General features: G+C 38.1%; 3 non-coding genes across 3 annotated transcripts; all 3 read left to right on the forward strand.

Moving 5' to 3' along the window:
* The first annotated feature begins 541 nt into the window (after nucleotides 1-541).
* LOC148101997 (U4 spliceosomal RNA) lies at nucleotides 542-682 on the forward strand. Its single transcript, XR_015719380.1, has one exon. It is a non-coding gene; the product is annotated as a U4 spliceosomal RNA (small nuclear RNA).
* A 534-nt stretch (nucleotides 683-1,216) lies between these two features.
* LOC148101998 (U4 spliceosomal RNA) lies at nucleotides 1,217-1,357 on the forward strand. Its single transcript, XR_015719379.1, has one exon. It is a non-coding gene; the product is annotated as a U4 spliceosomal RNA (small nuclear RNA).
* Nucleotides 1,358-2,078: 721 nt separating this feature from the next.
* LOC118453540 (U4 spliceosomal RNA) lies at nucleotides 2,079-2,219 on the forward strand. Its single transcript, XR_004843350.2, has one exon. It is a non-coding gene; the product is annotated as a U4 spliceosomal RNA (small nuclear RNA).
* Nucleotides 2,220-23,938: the final 21,719 nt, after the last annotated feature.

Genomic DNA, 23,938 nt, shown 5'->3' on the forward strand with positions numbered 1-23,938 from the left:
AAGCCTCGATACAGAACGTCACATCACTATTTGACAGTACTACATCTTCAAAAGCTGAACTGCTCAGTTTCCGAGCCCACATTGATAGACGTACCGTAGACTACGTCATTTCCTTTTTAAATCCATAGCGCTTAATTATGATATATATATATATATATATATATATATATATATATATATATATCCCCGCTGCGCTTAAAAGTAAATTCTCTTAATTCATTATTTTTTTAACATTTATATTTATATTTGACTTTATTCACACTGATAAGCCCCCTGGGTATTTAACCGCAGTTACATTCAACACTACCCGCCAGCCCCGCCAGTTCATTGTTTAGGATAAGGGGAACGCTTCGGTGTGTTTTGCATCAGTATAATCCCAGCTTTCTCGTGTTTGTGTTCATTTGCGTGAGTTCGCGGTAAATGATATCGGGTACATTTCTACAGTTTTAGTCTTTTGAATTATAAACCACACCCACTCCTACAACCATGACAGAGACATGTAGGGCCCAGAGAGACTACCCTGTCAGCGATGTAGCTCTTCAGCTTTGCGCAGTGGCAGTATCGTAGCCTATGAGGTTTATCCGAGGCGCGATTATTGCTAGTTGAAAACTTTACCCAATACCCCGCCTTGACGACTTGAAAAATAGTCGGCAATGGCAATATTTGACGGTCTCTAAGGAGGCTAGTTTTCTTGTTAAAAAGAAATCCTAATCAAACACATTCACCACTGTTTTATTACTATAAATGTGTGAAATAATTCGAGAACGGCACGGTTAAAACTTTGTGGCTGAATGCGGGAGCCCTAAAGTGACGTACCGGGGCACATCACTTCCGGTTACAAGTTATTTCCAGTACTTGTATTTATAATTTTTGTTGGCGTGTTTTTGTTGTTGCTATTTAGTTATTTAGGCGTTTTGCCCGTGATTTTACGCGCATTGATAACAAGCCATCACGTGCCTTCACACGTGATGATGTTGTTTTGGATTACAATGAGCGCTTTTTGTGTTTTGTTCATGATCAAAACATTCTCATTTGCAAGAATTTTATGTATATTTTTTTATTTTGGATATTCTGTGCCACTAATATTGTTTATATCTATATAAACGTTTAATTACAGCTCCATAAATCGTGCATGTTAAACCACGCCCACGGTTAAAACCCTAACAGAAAGGTGTAGGGCCCAGAGAGACTATCCCTGTCAGCGAAGTAGCTCCTCAGCTTTGCGCAGTGGCAGTATCGTAGCCTATGAGGTTTATCCGAGGCGCGATTATTGCTAGTTGAAAACTTTACCCAATACCCCGCCTTGACGACTTGAAATATAGTCGGCAATGGCAATTTTTGACGGTCTCTAAGGAGACTAGTGTTCTTGTTGAAAATATACTCTAATCAAATACGCTCACCGCTGTTATAATACCTTAAATGTGTGGAATACTTGGAGAACATAGCTGGTAGTTAAAGTATTAAACTAGTTTTATTGTGGGCAACGGTGTTCGCGTTTAATAACGAAGAGTATGATGCCTTATTTATTCATATTTTATTGAGTAAATGTGTGAATCGCAGTTTTAACTTGTACTTAATATCTTATGTTCTGTGTCTCGTATACGTTTGTATCATTGCCTATCCTCTCAGTTTTTGAAATGGCACGGTTAAAACTTTGTGGCTGAATGCGGGAGCCCTAAAGTGGGTACGTCACTTCCGGTTACAAGTTATTTCCAGTACTTGTATTTATAATTTTTGTTGGCGTGTTTTTTGTTGTTGCTATTTAGTTATTTAGGCGTTTTGCCCGTGATTTTACACGCATTGATAACAAGCCATCACGTGCCTTCACACGTGATGATGTTGTTTTGGATTACAATGAGCGCTTTTTGTGTTTTGTTCATGATCAAAACATTCTCATTTGCAAGGATTTTATGTATATTTTTATTTTGGATATTCTGTGCCACTAATATTGTTTATATCTATATAAACGTTTAATTACAGCTCCATAAATCGTGCATGTTAAACCACGCCCACGGTTAAAACCCTAACAGAAAGGTGTAGGGCCCAGAGAGACTACCCTGTCGCTACGGTAGTACAATAGCTTTGCGCAGTGGCAGTATCGTAGCCTATGAGGTTTATCCGAGGCGCGATTATTGCTAGTTGAAAACTTTACCCAATACCCCGCCTTGACGACTTGAAATATAGTCGGCAATGGCAATTTTTGACGGTCTCTACGGAGACTCATCTTCTGTTTAAAGTAAGATGTTGTTATTTAGTGGGTTAATGAGGTCAGTGTAATTGTTTGAGTTGTGTATCATTAACGTCTATATCGTAATTTCCAGACGATGTTGCCATCTATGTTAGGGTACTATAAAGAAAGGACAGTGTGTTAATCTCACCTTTGCCTTCATATATTACTGAAGTCTTAAAAGAGAAAATATTGCACTGTAAGGTTGTACAACCAGAGCTTGAAACAAACGTTTTTTTTTTTAAACTCAGTTTTACTTTTAAAATATATTAAAAATAAGATAATTGGCTTGTAAAATACAATCAGAGCTTGAAAGCTAGATATAAATTTTTAAGGTCAGTTTTATTTAAAAAATATAGCCACTTATATTACCTTACTTAAACACAGACAGACTGCAGACAACAGCTTAATAGTCTGAATGGTCTGAATAGAGTGTGTGCGTTAGTGACCTGAGTGATGGGGTTTACTCAGACCATGGCTGGATAGTTTTTGCTGACATTTGCTGTATGTCTTTACTGTTAATGCTGGAAATCTTTTTCTTTTAGATATATTCATTGAGAACTCAAAACTCTGCTCTCTTGTAGTGACATACTGTAAATTCTTATACATGGATTTTTAATGCATTTTTAATCACCCTGTGTACAATGCAGTGAAGCTACCAGACCAGCAGGGGTCACTATATAGTTATGCTGAACTGGAGGATAACAAAAGCCTAAAGCAGAACTTGTATTTGTTTGTATGTTTAAAGTCTTTAAACTAAAAGTCATCTATTTTTTAGCTGAAAAATGAAGAATTTATACATATGCTTTTAAAAAAAAGTTTTTCAAATTTGATGGTGATTGCCGTATCATGGTCCCTTGTGCTCGGTAGTTGCTTGTAATTGAGATTCTTTTTCTCAAGTGAAATTGACATTTGCGTAATCATGTTTCAGCACCCTGTAGAGACTTGTGATTGCAGTGATCTCTGATTAGAAGAAGGGTGGGTTTTAGTCAATCACAGGGGTGGAGGTTTTAATCAAGGCGGTGTTCTCGTTTGGTAGATGAGCTCCAAGCCACTCGTCAAGCCTGTAAACATTATTACACCCTTGTTGTCACGTGAAAGCACTTCCCTCTTTCCCTCCCCTTTCATACTGTAAGCACATGAAACTGTGATACATTCATTTTTCTAACACTGCTAAATTAGTGCAACATTGGCTGAGATTTATAACTTGTGTCAGCAGCTTTGGTAATACGTAAAAAAAAATGCTTTAAGATGTTCGCAAATACATTTTCACTTACAGTACTGCAGTTTTATTATCAGCAATATTAAAAACAATGAAATACATTGACTCATTTTGATTTGTGTCTGAGCAATCATACGATTAGTCTGCATTTTATTTCTGTATCTTTAATTAATCAGATATGTTGTAATGTGATTTACGTAAGTTTGCTGCTTGTAGCGTTTCTATTTCCGTTAACCAGAGGGTGAAAAAAAAGAACGCTTTCAGACAAGTAATACATTTGTTTTTGTTCATCAAAGGTGACACTCTGGCTTTGAAGAGTGATTCGTATTTCCATTAATGACCCAAGTCGGCTTTTGCATTTAATCTGCATTCAGTGTGACCCATGAATAGTTTGCTTTTACTGTCTGTTGTACACATCCACCGAGCATTGATCAGCCGGTGCCATACTCAATATTCCTCGTGACCTGGTTATGGCCCTGTGTTTTCTAACTCTAAGAAGGTAATTATTCTCTCAGTGGAATAATGTCCGATAATATTTTTTGTATTATTTTTATTTTTGTCATTTATTGTAATCTCTCAAACTCTGACCTTTCCGATTTCATATAACAGCTCTGTATGTGTCAGAAATGAAATGGAAGACTTTGGGTTTTTTTCATGTTAGCGACAGCTGCAGACATGCCGAACATAAACAAATAAATTGCACAGCATCACAAGGACTAGTTCCTAGGTAACCATGTGACAGTACCGACAATTGCTATGGAAACCAGCGTATCCCCACTCTCGGTGTCTTTCTCTCCATCACCCCACCTCCAATGTATCTCTCGGGTCTTTCAGGAAATGTGTGAGAATCTTTTTTTTTTTTCCCTGTGAATTGCTTTTACTTTCCAGGTTGGACAATGGCGTAGACTCGGTATCACATCACAGAAGGTAATTCCCCCTCATAGAGATGTAGCATAAATTCAGGTACACTTAAATACCACAGACTGTATACAAGGAGGGGGAAAAAACATGTTTCATAATAAATTGAGTTGACAAAGCTTCCTAAAATATCAGACCTACTTTTCTATATTACCGTGCAATTAACTGCTCTGCTTTCATGTCTTTCTTTTAACTTATATGATACTGTAATTTGCACGAAGCACACTGCAAAGGAAGACATTTGTCAAGATCAGAGTAAACAAAAACTTGTTTTAATCATTTTCCTTAGATCTTTTGTTCAGCGGGCAATTTGCAATCTGCTTTGCATGAGGTCTTTTGTTTTGATCCTGTTTATCACAAATCCAGTTACAACTCCGTGCTCCAAATGGAAAATCAAGCTTCTCTTCAAAGACAGAGACATCACAGCCTATTCTATGTAAAAAAAAAAAAAAAAAGCAGGTGCAAATCTAATAGAGATGCTTTGATTTGTGGCCAATTATGGACATCCTTGTTGCTTCACCTTTTTGCAAGGGCCCTTTTTCCTCGAAGCTACGTCCGCTATTCTTGGAAGAGAACCAGTAATGTAGCGATCGCACGAGTGAGCAGAAGCCTCAAAAGTTATCAAGTTATTCAACACACCCAATTAAACTTGTTACAATCCTCCAATGCCATTTCCCTCTTAATCGCTGCGTGGCGTACAAGGGGTTGCCCCCAATTAGTTGCCTCATGTGACACCCTGACTCGGAAGACGGCTATTGTGATTGTATTTCAGCCTCAATTACGTTGAAAACTGTTCAGGCAGAGGTGAACGGTCTCCTCGGGTCTTTTATCTGCCTTTCTTTGTCCATCTTCTTTCGTTTGATTGTTACAGGGTGTCTAAGGGTAGTCCATCGTGTTTGGAACTGAACGAGTCTTTAGCTGTAACAATCGTATCCGTGTTTTGTAATCACGCCATTCTAAAGAGATAAAGAAGCTGTTTTTAACAACTGTATTTTTAAAATGTTTTAAAGATTTTCTTTCATCAAAATAGGTGTAGCATGATGTTAATGTTCCATGAATTTAATTTACAAATGTCTGAAATATATTTTTGGGGATGCAAATGTGCAGTAATTTTACTTAAACTCATTCAAAATGATTTTTGTACCTGATTGTCAGTGAACTTTGAGGTCATTTTAGTTATATGAGGAGTAAATGGTTATAAAAAGTCATTTAATAGCAGATAATTTGAGGTTACAGTCTTAATGGTTTTCCATCTTAGTTTTATAGCATAGCCAGTACATCACGAAACATATTCTGTAGCATTAAACTAACGATTAGTCCTTTTAGCGAGGATGAAGGTAATAATTATGGTTGTTACACTGTAGAAACATCATAATTGCAAAGGTGAACTGCATATTTTCTTTTCTTGTTTGTTTTTAGATGCTCTCTGTTTAGTTGCTTCATGGTTTCTTTATTCTTATTTTAGCTCATTGTTTCCCACCTTACCATGGTGGATAGGTTTGTGTGTCCCGTAAGTCTCCAAATGGAAATTGATCCTGGGTGAGGGGCCAGACGAAGAGTGATCCACGAAGTGGTTGCTGTCTGTCATGGTGGTAATCCCTGAACTGGATGGTGGACTGAAGAGAGAAGAGCTGAAGGAGCCCCATCGAGCTCTGTTAACTTGTGGGAATCAAGAGGCAGCTGACAGGTACAGGCAGGTTGAGTGGTGTGCAGCTCTGGCAGTAGCTGAAGCAAAGATTCAGGTGTGGGAGCAGTTAGGTGAGGTCACGTAACAAGACTTTTGGTTTGCCTGGAAGCAGTTCTGGCAAACCGTAAGTAACAAAGAAGGGAGAGCGGTGTTTTAGCCACTCAGTGTATATTGCATGTGGAGTGCTGATGACTTTGACTGAGGATATATTCAGTTGAAGAACGAATGTTTTGAGTACCTCCTCAATCCCACTGACATGCCTTCCAACGGGAGGAAGTAGAGTCTAGGGACAGCTCTGTCTGATGACTCTGACTCACCCATCACTGGGGTGAGGTCACTGAAATAGACAACGAACTCCTTTGTGGCAGGGCGCATGGGGTGGATGAGATCCGCTCTGAGTTCCTTAGGGCTCTCGATGTTGTGGGGCTACCTTGGTTGACCGTTCTCTGCAATGTTGCATGGAGATTTAAATACCTGCTACTCTTCCACATTGAATTATGATGGTTCAGGCATCTCACTAAGATGCCTCCTGAGGCTTCCTGGATGAGGTGTTCTGGGCATGTCCCACTGGGAGGAGGCCCTGCGGCAGACCAAGGACATGCTAGAGAGATTGCATCTCTTGGCTGGCCTGGGAATGCCTCACTGTTACCCTGGATGAGCTGGAGGATGTGGCTGAGGAGAGGGAGGTCAGGGCTTTTCTTTTTAGGCTGTCCTTCATGACCTGGACCTGGAAATAAACACAAAATAAATGGATAGATGAATAGATGGATCGTTTATTGTTAGGATTTGATTATCATGTATCCCTATTTTAAGCAAGACACCTGTGTCTTTCCCCCTTTGTGTTCATTATGTCTCTGTTTCCCTGTTTCAGTGATTATTAATCATTTCTGTTTTAATGTGGTAGTTATTTGTCTCTTTTGTCTTCCATTTATTTTTACTTCTCTTCTTGTGTGGACTTGGTTCAGCTGTGTTTTGTTACCCTCGTGTTTCAGTTTTCCTTATGGCCACTTGTGTATAAATAGTCCTTCCCCTCACTCTTTGTCTTAGAGTCTGTTTACCTTCCACGTGTGCTCTTTGTGTTTTCCTGGACTTTATTCCTGGACTTGGTATATTGGCTAATCAAGGTTTGTTTCTGCTTTCTCAATTTTGCCTGCTAGTATTGCATTTGTTCCATTCTCTACAGATAATGATAGTGATATATTTAACCTGTGATCAACTGGTGACCTCTCCAGTGTGCATCTCACCATAGACTCTGGCCCTATCCCCCTGCAACCCTGAAATGGAAAACCAGTTAGCAAAAATGGGCAGATAGATGTGCTAATATATATTTTATTTACATATGTAACATTACGTATAATGAGCAGCAGTTATTACAATGATACCACTATTTAATACTGTTGATTTTATGATATGGTTTCTACAAGCTTAACAGCAGAACAAAAATCAAAAATACTAAAGAATTCATCCAACTTCATGGAAATGCATCATGGCTCGGTTAAATATACAGTCCAACTCACGAGTTAGCTTAGTGAGATCCGAATTTACATAATATCTACAAATGAAAACAGAAATGATCAGCAATAATATTACACAGGTTGAACGAAAATCAAACCATTTAAAATTTGTCTAACATAATTTAATTGTGGACTTTTCTATTTTAGAAACTCGTCACGGTCCAGTTCTCAGATGCCATGTCTTTAATTCTTCTCCTGTGTAAAACTGGTTCAATCCTTCTAATTTTCACAGCAGACTGAATGTGTGAATATTCACACAGTGGAACTGCAATGTAACCAGGATGTCCGTAACAGAACGTTTCAGTTTCTTGTTGTGCTATGAGGCTTCTTCTGTGTAGCCAGAATATCATTGGCAAATAGTTTCTAAATTTATGCTGTATAGGAATTGTTATTGAAGTCAGTGTATAGTATCATCATGTTTGCACGTTCATATAAACACGTAAGTGTACCGGTTGTCAAAAAAGGAAACCATAGCTGCTTCAGACTATTAGGTGCCGAGACCTTGTAGCCTAGAGTAGCCTGCGGCTCTCAGAAATAACTTATCAAAAGGTACCAGTCTCCTGTGTTTCCCCAGGATCCAGGTGCTTTTAATTGGATTTCTTTGACAAGATTATTGCCTGCTCTCAGGCCAAACTTGGATAGTGTGTATTTTAACAAGCGTCCCTATATAGCCCCTTTAATCATGAGCAAACTTCACAAAGAACTTTCACTTGATTAAAAATTACAGTGTGGCCAAGTGTTGACCCTACACCCACTCTTTCCAGTGTTGCAATTTGATGTAATCCTCTGTTTAGCCTAGTGTGACTTCAATAAGTTTTACACTATTAATCATATACATGTATATCTTTATTTAATACCACAACATGGAAGAAATTAGAGATGTGCCACTGCTGAATATTTCCAGAGTCAATTTGTAGAACTAGCTTTACAAGGGGATGGACTGAAATCCCCAATGTATAGTCTGTTATAAAAGCATTTTATTCCCATGGACCCAGCCCTCCAAGGTATTCTGACCTTCTTAAATGAAACAGAATTTAAGAAGAGTGTGTACTGAAGCCAGCGGGTTATACCAGCCAGCCATATAATCCCTTAGAAAAAGGCTCTTTTAAAATCCTATTATAACGGGAGAGTAGGTCCAAACCTGGTCAAAGCAATTAGTCAGAGGAAATGAGCAACATTAAATGTCTAAATGGGTACAAAAAATGATAAAGACAAAGAATAGGATCTTATCATGCCAATTTGAATGTTTTATTGTTTTAAGTTTTAATTAATAGAGCTAAGCTACTTGGTGCTTTCACGAGGAGCTTTATTATATAAGTTATTGTTCATAATTGCAAGATAGTTAATATCCAAAATTGTGATTTCACTTTCAACATGTGTGGCTTAATGGAAAAATGTCACCTGAAATGAATGCGTTTGAATTATTGGAAGGTAAGCCAGTGGAGCAGCAGAGGCCCAGTTTCAGTGATTCAGTAAAAGCTCATTTAGAAAGATTTACACCAGTTTACTGCAGTGAAATCCAGTCAGTTGTAGTTAATTTAACCCATTTGAATAGCCAGGAAAAAAATAAATATCAAGAAATATAAATATAAATACATAATTTAAAAATCAATAAAAATGGTCAACCCATGGGATATGATCTTTGTCCACTGTTGTAGTGCTGTCTCTGATAGTATTCTTTCATGTTACTGCTGAGAGGCTTTTCAGCAGAGTGAGAGCAAAGTATGAAGTAAGATATAAGCTACTTTTCTCGAGGCTCAGCTGGGAAATTTTAACAAGGTGCAGGACTTTGAAGTTGGGACATCAGGTGGGAATTTATTAAGAGACAACTTCTATATCCACTGTGTCACACTCTGCATGCTGTGTCTCATCTGCCTTTGTCTTGCCACTTGTTATATAGCCAGCTAATAATGGGTTCTGGTGTTCCTTGCACTATTATAGTGCCAGATGTGATTTTGGAACTCCACATGCTAAAATCTGAGTAGTAGCAAGGGTGAAAACTTCATAACTGAGAATAAGTTTCACTCAAGTCAGAGCTGTTGAAGCAAGTGGAAGTTACATTAATGTGTTGGGAATATTTGTGTTGGCCGATCAGTCAGTCTGCCACTTTGGTCTAGACAGAAAAACTTGGGTTGGTGTAACATGTTGGAAGACATTCATGCTCCCGAGAAGAACCACTTGACTTTGATCAAAACCCCTTGGTGATATTTATAGTTGTGAGTATTGTTTGGGAACTATAGGATTAAGAAACATACTGATGTCTACAAACACACCAAAATACAGAAAGCTTATTGAAACGAGCCGACCTAATTTAACTTGCAAAGGAAGGAAAGATGTTTGAAAGAATTGTTGTCCTTGCCAAATATTGGGTCGCTATTGTTGCCACTGCTGAGCCCACGGAGACTGTTTTAGACGGCTGGGTCGTTAAAAAACAATTGGTGCCTTAACCAGGGATGTGCTTGCTTTATTTTACAAGAAACTGATACAAACATAGGTATTCAATGTAAATTTTGTCATTTTGTTTATTATGTTTTTTCATTTTGAGCTCAAAATATGTGCCCTATATACAGCATAAATATGCAAGACACTGGGGTTATTATTTATGAAAGATATGATTAAAAGTTGTTTTTCTGTTATGTTTTTCTCTTTAATGCTATGATTTCCCCCTTCTATGTTATTTAGATGGATATACATTTTTATACTGGGAGAGATTGAAATCACTCTATAATTATTAAAGAAAAAAAGTTTCAGTTATTTCTAATGGAAATATATAAACACTGTTACCACGCAAACAAACCAAAATACACTTAGCAAACAGGTTATGAACAAACCTCTTCTGTGGAACCAGCTTGGATTCTGGAGACAGACCCCCTGTCTGCTTTAATATTAGGCTTAAAAGTTTCCTTTTTGACAAAAGGAAAGTTTTAAGCTGGATCAGGTGACCCTGAATCGTCTCTTAGTTACATTGCAGTAGGTCTAGGCTGCTCGGGACTTTCCCATGAGTGTTTCTTCTTCATTCACCTTTTTCACTCTCTATGTTTTTATACACCACTCTGCACTCGATCGTTACTTATTATTAACCTTTGTCTCTCTTCCTCCCCTAATCCCCAACCAGTTAGATACCCTGTGGTAGGACTTGACTTAAGCGGTCAAAGAAGTGCAGGAGACTGATGCTGTCCAGTGTAGCAAACGATTTATTCACCATTTTGTGACCCAAACAATATTTACAAAGAAACAAATAAGAAACTCAACTCTTACAATATAAATGCCTTGAGGTGACTGTTGTTCTAATTTGGCACCATATAAATAAAATGTAATTGTAAATTGCATTTAATTTTTGCAGTGAGAATAATCAAACAGGAACAAACAGAATACAGTCTTTAATGTTCATATAGGCAGGATTTAGCCATTATTTTTAAAAGACAGATATTAGTATAACTAGCACTGCACTTGATACATAATTTTTCTACTCAGTAAATTTAATTTCTGTTATTCTTGGCACTTAACTCACTATAATATTGAAACAGTATGCATAATTCATATTGTAGTAAAATGTTTAATATAGCACGGCAAGTACGCTCCCCACTGATGTTGTTGCGGTTGCCCCCATGAAACATAACAGTCATTAGAGCCACAGGAATTGCAATTCATCTCTCCGTCCGCACAAATCAAATTTAGAGGTCAGAATCAATTATGCCCCTTTATTGGCAGTTAAATGAGCCTCCTTAGGGTCCAGCTGGTTTTGAGAAAGTAGTCATACTTTTTTTATACCCCGGTTGTGTGATCCACTGGCAGACAGAAGCCTTTCGCTCAGAAATACAGAGGAGTGTTTTTTCTTTATTTTTTGTCATCAGCTTTGTCACATTTAATTATCTACACTCTGAGATGATTGACTAGAGCAATAACATAAAGGCTTCCTTGTCTGAATAGGATACTCTAAATTACTTTGGCAAAGAGTGGTGATTGCGCCAAGCAAAATGTGTGCAGTAGAAATCGCTTTGTGTGACAAAGACAAGTTCAGGCAGCACCGCTGTTGTGAAAAGAAGATTGATATTTCCATGTGGAGTAATTTTGGCATGTTTTTCTCCCAGTAGATTTTATCTATATTTTATATTTATGAATATATAATTTATTTACTGCTAAAGAGACAGACAGTGAAAGTGGACTGTATATCCTTGTTCATCAACATAAACCTCATTGTTGCAGCAAAGGGCAGCGCAAATGTGATCCCCTTAAAGTGATTGTGAGTTTTAGTGTCCTTTTCTCTGAGTTATCAATTCTATTACTAGTTAGTTAACATAAACTAACATGAAGGTATTTTACAAACAGCTAACCAGCCAACCAACCAACCACATGACGTCATGTTCCATACTGATAGAAGGTGGCACTGCACATGTTCTCAAAACTTACATTTTAAGCACTTTTTTCATAAATCCAGCTTCAGCTTCATGTCAGTTTTTGAGAACAGGACTTCATGATGTAAATTAATGTTTATGTCTGTCGTGTTTCATTTCCTTTTAAAGGCTTTTGGCGCACAGCACAGAGTATGTAGTAAATATGAGGGTATTTGCAAGTGACAGGGTATACATTAAAATATTGATTTTTGTCTGTAGATTTTTGGGGGGGTTCGGGTGTAATACCACTTAAAGGATCAAATGTGTAGAGCAGTTGCTTACCTGAAACCTGTATGTAACAGCTGACCTATATGATGACAGAACAAGAAAAGGAAAGCTTACTTACTGTGAGATCTTGACCCACATGCATATTAATGCACATACTTGTTTTGACTGTTTTTCTCTTGGATGCTATGTGAGGCTGCCTTTGTGCAGCATAGAGGCTTCACTGTGTAAAAACCTGAAACAATACAAACTCATTGGCTAGCTGTTAAAAAAAAAAAAAAACCTTGGCTGCCAGTAATAGCATGTAATAACCTCTCATGCTTCACATTCAGTTCTGTTACGTTTTGCTCTCTTTCTTCAAAATACTGGTATTATTGAAGACTCACTGAGGAGTTATAGGAGACAGTCAAAGCTTTGGCACTGCGCTCGCAGCTTTCAGCTGTCCATCTGTGCCAGTTACGCACTCATTCTGATAATATCGCCTCCTGGCATTCCAAATTGATTAATGCTGCTAGAAAACACTATCACAGCCACATCGTTAAATTTAGCACAATTTCCAGTTAATTGTGTGCTGCAGACCTTAAGTTTGTGTGTTAATTTAAATACTCTCCTAAAATTTGCACCCTCAAAGGGAAAGGTCCTACAAATATATATGCATTAAGGCTAGCCACAAAACCACTTTTGTCCATGCCTTTCAGTTGTAAAAGTGGCATCGTGCCTCTTTAGTAGATCCTGAAAGTAGCTTTTTAGCATCAAAAAAATGGTTAATGAATGTGGCTCCGGGTCTCACACGCTATACAAAACGTGATCGGCCAGTTACACAATATGTAAGACGACCTGCTGAACAAAATGAAATGTGTTTTACAGAGAATATAATTGACTCATTTTGAACATTTCAGTAACTGGTCCTGTCTTCAAATGGAAACTTGTTTTTGCGCCCATAAAATTAGCTGAGAATAACATTCCACTGAATGCCTCCAACAGGTTTGCCATTTAACTCAGCCAACTGACTCAGCATGTCATGATCTTTTGTAAGTAAAAGAGTCATTGTTATTTGCGGCAACTTGAACTGTGGGGGTTGGAGACAAGTCAATGAAACTACTCGTTTTTGACATTTGCTGTACAAAGCTCTTCTGTGTCAATACCAGTAAGTCAAGCGCTGTCATAAAGAGGAAATGTTGACTTATGAGGAATGTCAATGAACCAGCAGGACCCCAAACTTCTACCTGTTTCCTGTGTGAGCAGTGAATATTTCCCAAAGAGCAGGCTGATCTTTGTTTCCCGTTAGGTCACAAATACCCACGCAGAAACCCGGGAGCTTTGGAGCGTCAGTGCATGGTCAACATCCATGACAAATCTCCTGTCAGATGGGTTCTCATTCCACCTACTAAACATGGAAGGGAAAACATTATCTTCGAGGCAAGATCTAGCTTTTTAAGAAGCAAACATCGGTATAGACTCCAAAGCCAGACAGAAAACAAGAGAAAAAAGGGTCTAGACTATTTTGCCCCAATGAGAAATTATTAGAAACCTTAATAAGATTGCCACTAAGATTATTTTGATTAAGACAATGTCTTTGTTTACCAGTGTCTTTATATTAAAAATTATTATATCATGAAAAGAAATATTGTCTACCAGACGGTAATGAGCATAACAAACACTTCTGAAAGCTTGTGTAACAAATGCTAGCGATGAGTAAAACTAATGTGGATCAAATGAAACCCATGCAGTTGGCAATAGTATGACCAGTAATAGATGCAAACTGTGAATCAACAACACCATCTGGCCATAATTCTGCTTGTATTGTATATTACTGATGTGTTTTGAGGAAATCTTGTTGAACAAAACAACCTTAATGTAATCATTTTCAACACTAATGTCACTCAACATTTCCAGAATGAGTTCAGTAACATTTTTACCTTGGGTTTGTGAGTCGATCTTACAAACTGTTACAAGTACATGCTGGTGTTGCTTTTAAAAGAAAAGAAAGTATGCATTCATGTCAAAGTACAACCTTACTTCTTCCATAGGAATTAAGAGGCTAAGTGATCAAGAGCAGGCATGACCATTCCTATAAAAGCAGAAGCTTTTGTAGTTTACTGTTCTGGAGCATTCAGGTGTGTGTGTTAAAACAATGCCGCTAGCTTCCCAGGAGTGGGCATCCCAGCAGATTCACCATGCGGTGCTCAGAAAAAGTGCCACAAACTACATCTCAGACTCTACAGGCCTCAGCATGTTAAATGTTAAAGCTCACGACAGTACAGACACCATTGTAGCTCACCTGGTTCAGCTGGTGACCCATATCCCAAAGGCTACCACAGGGGTCCTGGGTTTGAGTCTGCCCCAGACCATGTCCTGTATGTCATTCCCCCCTGCTGTCTCAGTGCTTTCCTATCTACTCTGTCCTGTTAAATAAAGGCTTAGAATACCAGAAATAAATCTTAAATATTCTCTTTAAAAAGAACATAGCAGCTCGGCTTCAGTTTGCAAAGTTGCATCTGAACAAACTGCAGGACCTCTGGAACAATGTCCTTGGGTTGGATGACATCGAAGTGGTAATGTTTGGCTATAATGCACTTGTTTACCATATTTCTCAAAAGCCAAACACAGCAAATCAGAAAAACCACCTCATACTAACTTTCAAGCATAGGGGTGGAGGGCTGATGATTGAGGTTGTTTTGCAGCTGCAGCACATGGGCACCTATTTTACAGTCAAACGTGAGATCATATGACTAATAGCTAAAGCTTGGCCAAACTTAGGTCATGCAATAGGACAATTAACCCACAGGAGCAAAACTACCACAGAGCGGCTGAATAATCAGAGGGTTGCAGTCCAAGCCTTAACCTGAGTGGAAATTGCGGCAGGACCTTAAGAGAGCAGTATGTAAATGAATGCCTGCAAACCTCAGTGAAGTAAAGCATCAAAATTCATGATCAAAATTCATTCAGAATTGATCTTTTCACCTATTTTGTCCCCGATTTTTCCTTACGCTATTTCTTCCTTCCTGTCAAGTCTGATTTTGCAATGACCATTAAAAATGTGAGAAGCTGAGCTCATACAGAGAATGATTACTTCAAATAATTGCTGCTAAAGGTTGTTCTACAAGCTGCTGAATCATGGTGTTATCTTAGTTTTCACAGTGTTGTACACAGACCCATAAAGACTCGCTTTTTCCTATGACTGTAAAATACAGTGAAGTCAGTTTTGAAATGTGTTATTACTATTACAGATTGCCAAAGGTACATATATGTTAGTGCAAAACGTTCAGTATAGAAGAAAGTTATTAAGAGAATCTCATTCATTGGGAGAGACAATGTGTCTCCATGCCTGTATCATTTCACCGTTTGTGTGTGTGTGCAAGGACAGGGGCTAACCAAGCAGAGGACACAGAGATGGAGTGAATGTAATTTAACATGAGATGATGACAACTGCTTCCATTACTGTCAATGCAGTAAACCTTAACAGTCTGTTAGTAGGTCCCTGATCAGCATTAGAGATCTGTAATTACTGCATTTTGTGGTACATGTACAGATGTCTCTTAGGTTTAAGCCATAACAAACACCAAAATGTAAACATTATGTTGTAACATGTTACTTCTGAAGGATTTCAAAATAAAAACACAGAGGTTAGTAAAAAACAAATATGTCTTTAAGTACAGTTGAATCCTGTCTGTTAGACTTTTTACAGCTATTGTAAATTTGAAATTAGTTTTAGGGACAAAATATTTGCAAATGTGCAAATAATGGAACTGCTTTAGTTTTGTGCAGGACTGCTTCTGATGAATGCACAACAACAGTTGTGATTTCAATGCACTTTATACTGTAAGGTAAACCCTACAATAATACATACAGAGAAAAACCCAACAATCATATGACCCCCTATGAGCAAGCACTTTGACAACAGTGGGAAAGAAAAACTCCCTTTTAACAGGAAGAAACCTCCGGCAGAACCAGGCTCAGGGAGAGGCGGCCATCAGCTGCGACTGGTTGGGGAGAGAGAAGGAAGACAGGATAAAAGACATGCTGTGGAAGAGAGACAGAGGTTAATAACAAGTATGATTCAATGCAGAGAGGTCCAAGTCAGAGCTCAGAAATGAGGCCTGTGCCAGTGTGACAAAAACTGCAGTTCCTCTAGAGGCCACTTGAGGCTGCCTCAAAAAGCAAGTTAGTCCCAGCAGACTCCAACGTTAAATTGCACATTCATTTAAAAGCATATCTATAGTCTAGTACAAAAATCAGTACATCGTTTTAGTCGGATCAAATTGTTGACAACTAGATTGACAGCTTCTTGACTTGTCACAGCAGCATATGTAAAAGGTTAAAGATGTGGTTTATTCAGTGTAAACAAGGTTAACTGACAACTTTATTTGATGTTGCCAAACCACAATGTCCCAGCTTTATGTCACCTGGCATTCCCAAACTTTATTTGAAACCGATGATAAATTGTTTTGTGAGCAAACCCAGAGTATGTTAAAATGTCAAACTCAGAATTAGACATAAGCAGGAAAGTAATTAATTGATTTCAGTTTGAACACTCTTGCCAATGGCCTGCTGTGATTGGACTCAGTCAACCTTTTGTGTGAACAGAGCTGAAAGCAAATAGCTTTTGAGGAAATTAGTCAACATCTCATAAATCTTCACTTAAAATTGTGAAAAGGCAATTTAGCCAGTTGAGATCAACTGTCATCTTTATGATATGTTTTTGCTTTCTTTTTGTAAAGGAGCGCTTTAAATATCAGTATTAGTGCAGCCAAGTACTCACTGTACACTGATAAGAAAACAGGACTTTAATATCCGCAGCGAAATGAAACGCAGATTGAGGAGACTGGCTGTTGTGGTGATTGTTTCGGCAGCTCCTGCTTGAAAGCTTCCTCCAAATAGCAACAATTGATAATAGATAGAGTCTGACAAAGTGTAGGAAGTTGCTTCCTCACAATCTGGATTTCAGTCAAACATGGTCCATGCTGTGACAACTGTGTTAAAGTCACTGGGTGAAATAAATTGCCTCCTCCAGAGACAGATTGCTAACTGTTAAATTTAGAACACATCACCACCCAGTCATCGCCTCCCTGTAGTGCAGCCAAAAAGCATGTCGTAATTTGTGATCACCTTAACTTCCCAGGAGCTGCAAGAGCAATTATCCTTTTTGACTTGAGCTTTTTAGGGAAACTTTATACATTTGTGTTGTACTTGTGGCTTCATTTTGACTGCAACATTTTTTTGTTTTTGGGCAGTTTTTTTATTTGCTACCAGGGAATTTGCTGTACCAGTTGTAGGACTTGATGTTTGCTGCAGATGAACAAAACTGCTTCATATTCATCATTTTTTGTTTGTCTTTCCTTATGTAATATGTAACAATGCTGTGTGTGAGAGGCAAATTGGGCCTTGCGTTAGCGTAGTTATTTTAGTAATATTGGCTAGCTCGGGAAGACCAGGATTTTTAACGATCTTTATTTTCATTGTTTGGTCAGGGAGATTCCAAGAAGAATATTTTAGCTGATACAAAAATGATTTGACAAGGTTTTATTCTGTTTGTTTTTAAAAGAATAATGATGATGTAGAGTTGGTACACTACTTACATATCTGCTTAACCATTTATTGGGCAAGGAGCCTCCCCATGGCTCATTGTGAGGTTGTAGAACCACTTGCATTTCTCACAACTAATCAGCAAATACCAGGTTATGTGACAGATAGTGACACTATTGCATTTGACCAGTCAGTAATGGCCTGGAGCATGTCGAATATCCGTGTTCTTCCAGAATTTGAGAAATTGGGTTTTTCGCCCCTACCCACTCTCACGCTTGTGGTCATAACAACAAACCTAACAGTGGTAAGATGATGAAACCCAGTGTTTTTAGTTCAATAGTTGTTCTAGAAATTGAGATAGGTGTTATTTGTGTTGGATTTTTAGAAATTACTGATTTTTTTTTTTTGGCATGTTACAGCAGTTTCACAAGTACCATGAAACAGTGACTGTACAGGGCTGCACTTTAGTATGTGTGTTATATTTGTAAAGATTTTTAGAGTGAATAAAGAAAAAACATGTTATTCGTGTAGTATTTAGAAAACATGCATTTTGGAAAAATGTCTATTGTAAACACGTGAGGAACCATATATGGAAATTTAATTGACCTTGCTTTTGCACTATAAAAATGAAACATTTTGAAAAAAGTCACACAAGTAAAAAAAAGTCTTGTAATATGCTCCAATAACACAGATGTTTTTAATTTCCATGTATGCTCCTTGTAATGGGTTAAGCTAGTATCTGCTAATATATTGGCCTGGTGAGGAATGTCTAATTCTAAATTCTTTATTATGGGTGCATTATGAACAGAATAATAAACACAAAACACTCAGCAGGGTCAGGGATTGTTTGGCAGCGATGCACATCTTTACCACATCCAATCAATATCTCAGTCAGATGGGAGCTTGTTCAGATGGATGGGAGCACATGTTGCACAAAAATGTTCCATGTAAGAAAGCTGCCGTAGTGCTTAACATTTCTTAACATGTGGTTCAACTCTAAACACAGAAAAGTAACTTCTAGTTCCTGTTTGGGTCCTGACTTTAATTCCTGGGGGTATCTGGTCAAAACAGCCAACAAGCTAACTTTTCCAAGCACCAGTTCACTGATTCGAAAACCTTCCCAAACAAAACCGCAATGATTTCCCTACTCCATTCTTTTAACCTCCCTTCTGTTTGTCTTGGCTGACATCCACACAGCCATCTGAGCCACCAGCTCATGGAGACCAAGACTGACTCCCTCTGCATGTTGCCCGGGGTGGTTGTCTGCCATCCATGCTGACATGCACAGCACAGGCCAGCTCTAAAGGGTGGATGAATAATGGACGACTTAGATGTCGTCCATTATGTTTTTCATCTCGCCAACCAATGTGTATGGAGCTGTCTCTTTCTCCCCCTCTCTCTCCTTTGTCTTCAACTCCCCCATCAAGAACCAGTGTTTCCAAGGATACGTTCACGTCACTCCAACTAAAGGGAGAAACGTTTATGACTTTAGCTTAGGAGTTACCGATAAAGATGCAGCATGTGCATTTATATTCAGGACAATCCCTGCAATATATTTTTTTTATAAACTCTACAAACAGCGAGTCTGGTTTCAACTAACATAAAGATCTTGCTGTTGTGGAAGAAAGAAAGGAGCCAATAGCAGTTGCTAAGAAACTGCTGAGGTGTTGGTGTCGGACAGTGATAATTATACTTCTGGAATGTGATCACTTGTGAATAATTTATCCAGCATGTGATGGAGAGACGAGCACGAGGAATGTTGCGTCCCCCATATGTGTCAGAACCAAAGTAAACACTGTGACGAGAAGTCTGCTAATGGAGCCTCTTGGAAGACCTCCGGCATAGCCAAATGAAAGAGAGCCTCGCCAGTGAATATGAAATAAATAAGTGTTATTATGATTTTGGCTGGAGGAATCCTCAGATGGGGAAAAAAATGACATAGCCTACATCAGGACTCAGTGAGAAACAGAGAAGACATTGTAACAGCTTGTTACCGCAAAGAATACAATAGCTGTCCCAATTTGCCAAGTTAGCAGTGAATGGCTGCTTCGTTTTTGTTTAACAACATTTGAATAGCCTCCCTCCTTCAGTATACACATCGTTCAGGTTTACTTAACTTGGAGTAATCAAGAGAATAAGTTACATTTCTAAATTGTTTTCCCCAGAAAAACATGAATTGATAAGCATTATTAATTGATTTTTTCCACTGTAGGGTGGTCCTGAGCAGCCACAGTCAATCCATTTGCTCTGGCTCACCATGAGTGTTTCTTTAGCATACCACACAGAGTTGGTTTACCTGAACCCTTTATAAATCTCCACTTGCTGTGTGATAAGCACATTTCTGTTATTATAACATCTCTGCCAACATGCTGCTGGTAACCATGAAAGGCTTTTAGTGTGAAGCAACAAAAGCAGGAAATGCTCTATGTACATCGGTAGCAAAAACACAGCCTTAATAGAGCAGGAAGACATCAGAGTAAAAGTAGTAGTAAAAAGTAAAATATGGCTGATATTCAGCACAGTTTTTCTTCATGCAGCGAGCAGACCACAATGATGCTACTGCACATCAGCCCCCAGTCAAGCCTGCACCAAGGAGGCAAACTGTTAATGCAAGAACTAAAGAGGTCAGAGTATAAAGCATGACACACACATCAGAACCCATGTGCATGCCTTTTTCCAAACATAAATATAGATTGTATAAACCTGGCACAAACTTTCTAAAATTTTCTAAAAATTGTGACATTTTAAGAAGAATTGTGACAGATGAAATTTCTCTGGTGTCGTTGATGAAAGGGTTTTAAAAAGTTATTCACACAGGTATGAAAAACATTTTCTTGGGTATTATTTATCAAGATTTAAACATTAAGCAAACTCAACTGGAATCACATTGTTAATCATAAGTTGCCGAATCTCATCCTGAGCAAGTTCATGATAGCATTTTTTTCAGTGAAGCTTTGTCTGCTTTATGCCAATCAGTAGGGCATAATAAAATACAGAAATTATAAATGTGACCTACCTAAATTTTAGGAAAATGTAGAATGAAAAGCTAATAAAAGGTAGATAACAATGGCAATTTTTCTGGATAATTTTAGTTGCTTTGGAACAATGCTGGGACAAAAAAATCATCCACTAAGGTCTCCAAGTTCTGGAAGTGAATTTCTTAATAATAGCAATATATAATGTAATCCTCTCAGAAAATTCTTGGTCAAGCAGTTTGATTTAGATTAAAAAAAATAAATAAAATAAAGGAAAATTGAAAAAGGCAAAGGTACAAGACTGTGTACATAATTACAGTCTACTCAACCTACTCATCCCATAGCCCAGTGCCATTCCCAGATTAGTTAGAATTAATTTAATCCTTTCTGTTATCAGAATGTTTATATTTTTGAAAATAGTGTTGTATAATGGCATCTTGGTTTACGTTTTTGTAGTTTGTGTAATAAAGCATAGGGCAGTGATCGGTGTGATATAGTGTTTCGTTCCTGACGGCAATCATGCCTACACAGGCATCCTGCCATTCATGGGTTTAAACATTTCCATGGTAACAGCTACCTCCACCACTTAGTGGTTGAGTAGTACTCTTCTTCAGCATCACAAATAAAATGGGTTTTTAATAAAACAAGGTTGATCTCATTCAGAAGCACATACCATCGTTTGACAATGTTTTATTTTGTAGCAAGTCTGGGTTGGATGGTTGTTTTTTTTTAATTTCACCTAACTGTTGAGCTCCATTGCACATACTGCACAGAGAGCAAGAGGAAGATTGAAAGGGGTCCAGCAATTCAATTTTGCCAGGGGGCCCCCTACAGGGTAATCCAGCCACGCAGCCAGTTGCTAAATTTAGCTTTTAAATGTCACTATCAGGATAGCAGCACTTAAAAGTTGCATGTCATTGTTGTTCCTGGCAGTTTAACAAACACCCTAACTTACAGTGGTTTAGGGCGTTTGTCTTTCCTGCAGATGTATTTGACAAAGATGGGATATGACAGGGATCCTCTTTTACATTGTTTTATGTACTGCCAGCCAACAGCATGCTCTCAAATTTCATGACCAGAATCAAATCAGTTATTAATGTTTTTAATGAATTCAACATTTCAGGATCTCATTGTAGAGTGCTCAGGCTTACCCTAAGATCTAATATATATATATATATATATATATATATATATATATATATATATATATATATATATATATATATATATATATATATATATATATATATTAGGGCTGCCACAAACTATTATTTTGATAGTCGACTAGTGACCGATTATTTTTGCGATTAGTCGACTAATCAGATCGTGCATCCATTGGACGTACAACGTACAGCTTATTGCACCAGCAGCATCTGCTCTTATATAACTATCATTAGCTTACAGCTTTAAGTGTTTAAGGTATGTGCAAACTAAAAATAAAGACAAGATGATAGTTTATTAAATTTTAATGAAATTGCAGATTGTTTAGGTGAAGTTTAATAAACTCAGCTGTCTGCTCCTTGCTATTTAAAATATAACGGGACACCGGAGTAAATTCTTGAGCATCTCACACTTCTGATAATCAGTTGTCTGCTTGACGTTTATTCAGCTGTGTAAAAACTATAACTTTAATCTCAGCCAAACCGATTTACTCAGGAACAAATAAAATACTGAAAGAAAAAGCCAAACAATATCATTTTTAAGTTATCTGAGTGACTTGTATATCAGGTATAACCTGAGTAGCGAAAGACAGCGGTGGGGTTGAAAACAATTTGCCAGGAGTCCGGTGTTCTCACCGGCTCTAGTGAGCCTTGAACCCTGGCTAGCTATCGAGCTGGTGGGTAACAGACATCTCCGCTTTTGAAAATATGTGGTGTCTTGATAAACTGAGCAGATATTTCAAGTTTACACAGCTACATTCTCACCTGAAAATATGTTAAAAGTTTATTTTGTGACCCAGAAAGAATAATAAGAGTAATATTAAAACTATCTGATCAAGAAATCCCTCATCTTTGGAAAAGAGAGTTTATTACAGAGAAATGGCTCTTTCCAAAATAAAAGCTATACTATACGCTTCTTCTGGGCTATATTCTCAGCAGCATATTAAACATATCAGGTCCCCATAAGGAGAATCATGTGCTAACGGCTGTCTAAATGACTCGGGTAAAGTTTGTAGCATGCGTGCTTGTTGTTTTTGTCTGCTTCCACTTGTCTTTGCACTAGAATGATGTCGGCGTAAATGTGCAGTCATATTCGTTGTGTTCCCACTAGTGCTGTCAGCGTTAATCTCGCTAAAATGACGTTAACGCCACAACAGGGAAAATCTCGGTTAACGAGCTATCGCGGATCGCCCCGTGCGTGGGGCTGGACGTTGTCAACGCGCTAACGAGCTAACTGCGCTAACGAGCTAACTGCGCTAACGAGCTAACTGCGCTAACGAGCTAACTGCGCTAACACACTAGTACCCACCAATGTAATTGAGCATTGTATGGCACATCCGACATACTGTTTTACTTTTGTCCATGACGCACTTACCTTCAGGGTCATATGTCACATGAAAACCAAAATAGTTCCAAAGGCCAGATCTAAATGAGAGTGGGGGAGGTTCAATTTTAGGTAGCGTTGAGGCAATTGCCATGTTGCAACGAGCTTAGCTTCTGTCTCGCTAGCTTACTTACATAGTGATTGCTTCAAAGGGCAATCCTCTCAGAGATGCATGAAAAGCAAACCAATAATCTTCTATGATGAAAAGGGGAGACGAACTGTTTTCCACATCCGTTTTTCATCTGTGCCTCTTTTTTCCCCTGCTTGGATATTGATTTTAAAATGAGAGCACCTGTGGCTGTTTCCTTATTTCTTTGGCCTCCCACCCAAAAAATCTGAATTTCAGTGGGTTTTATTGTTCACGTACCTTCTGATTGGACTAAGGTTCTGGGCGATCTGTATGATTTCTAATTAAGAAAGATTGTCAAAAACAAATCTGACATTTTGCTGTATGCATGTGATAAACTTTTATATATGTAATTTTGGGTCCTGACATTTATATTGATGCTAATTTCCACACACCTAAACACTGTTGTATGCTACATATACCCCAAATGGCAAAGTCATTACCTAAGGGCAGCAGCTTCTCACCACAGGACAGTGTGCCAAACCACAGCTCAGAAACCGCTCAAGAGCAGCTTTAAGAAAATGACAAAACAGGATTATTATAGCACCATCATTGAGTAAGAAATGTCCTTGTGCAATA

Source organism: Neolamprologus brichardi, chromosome 7 (assembly GCF_056152115.1).
Source record: "Neolamprologus brichardi isolate AB-2024 chromosome 7, ASM5615211v1, whole genome shotgun sequence".
NCBI classification, from domain to species: domain Eukaryota; kingdom Metazoa; phylum Chordata; class Actinopteri; order Cichliformes; family Cichlidae; genus Neolamprologus; species Neolamprologus brichardi.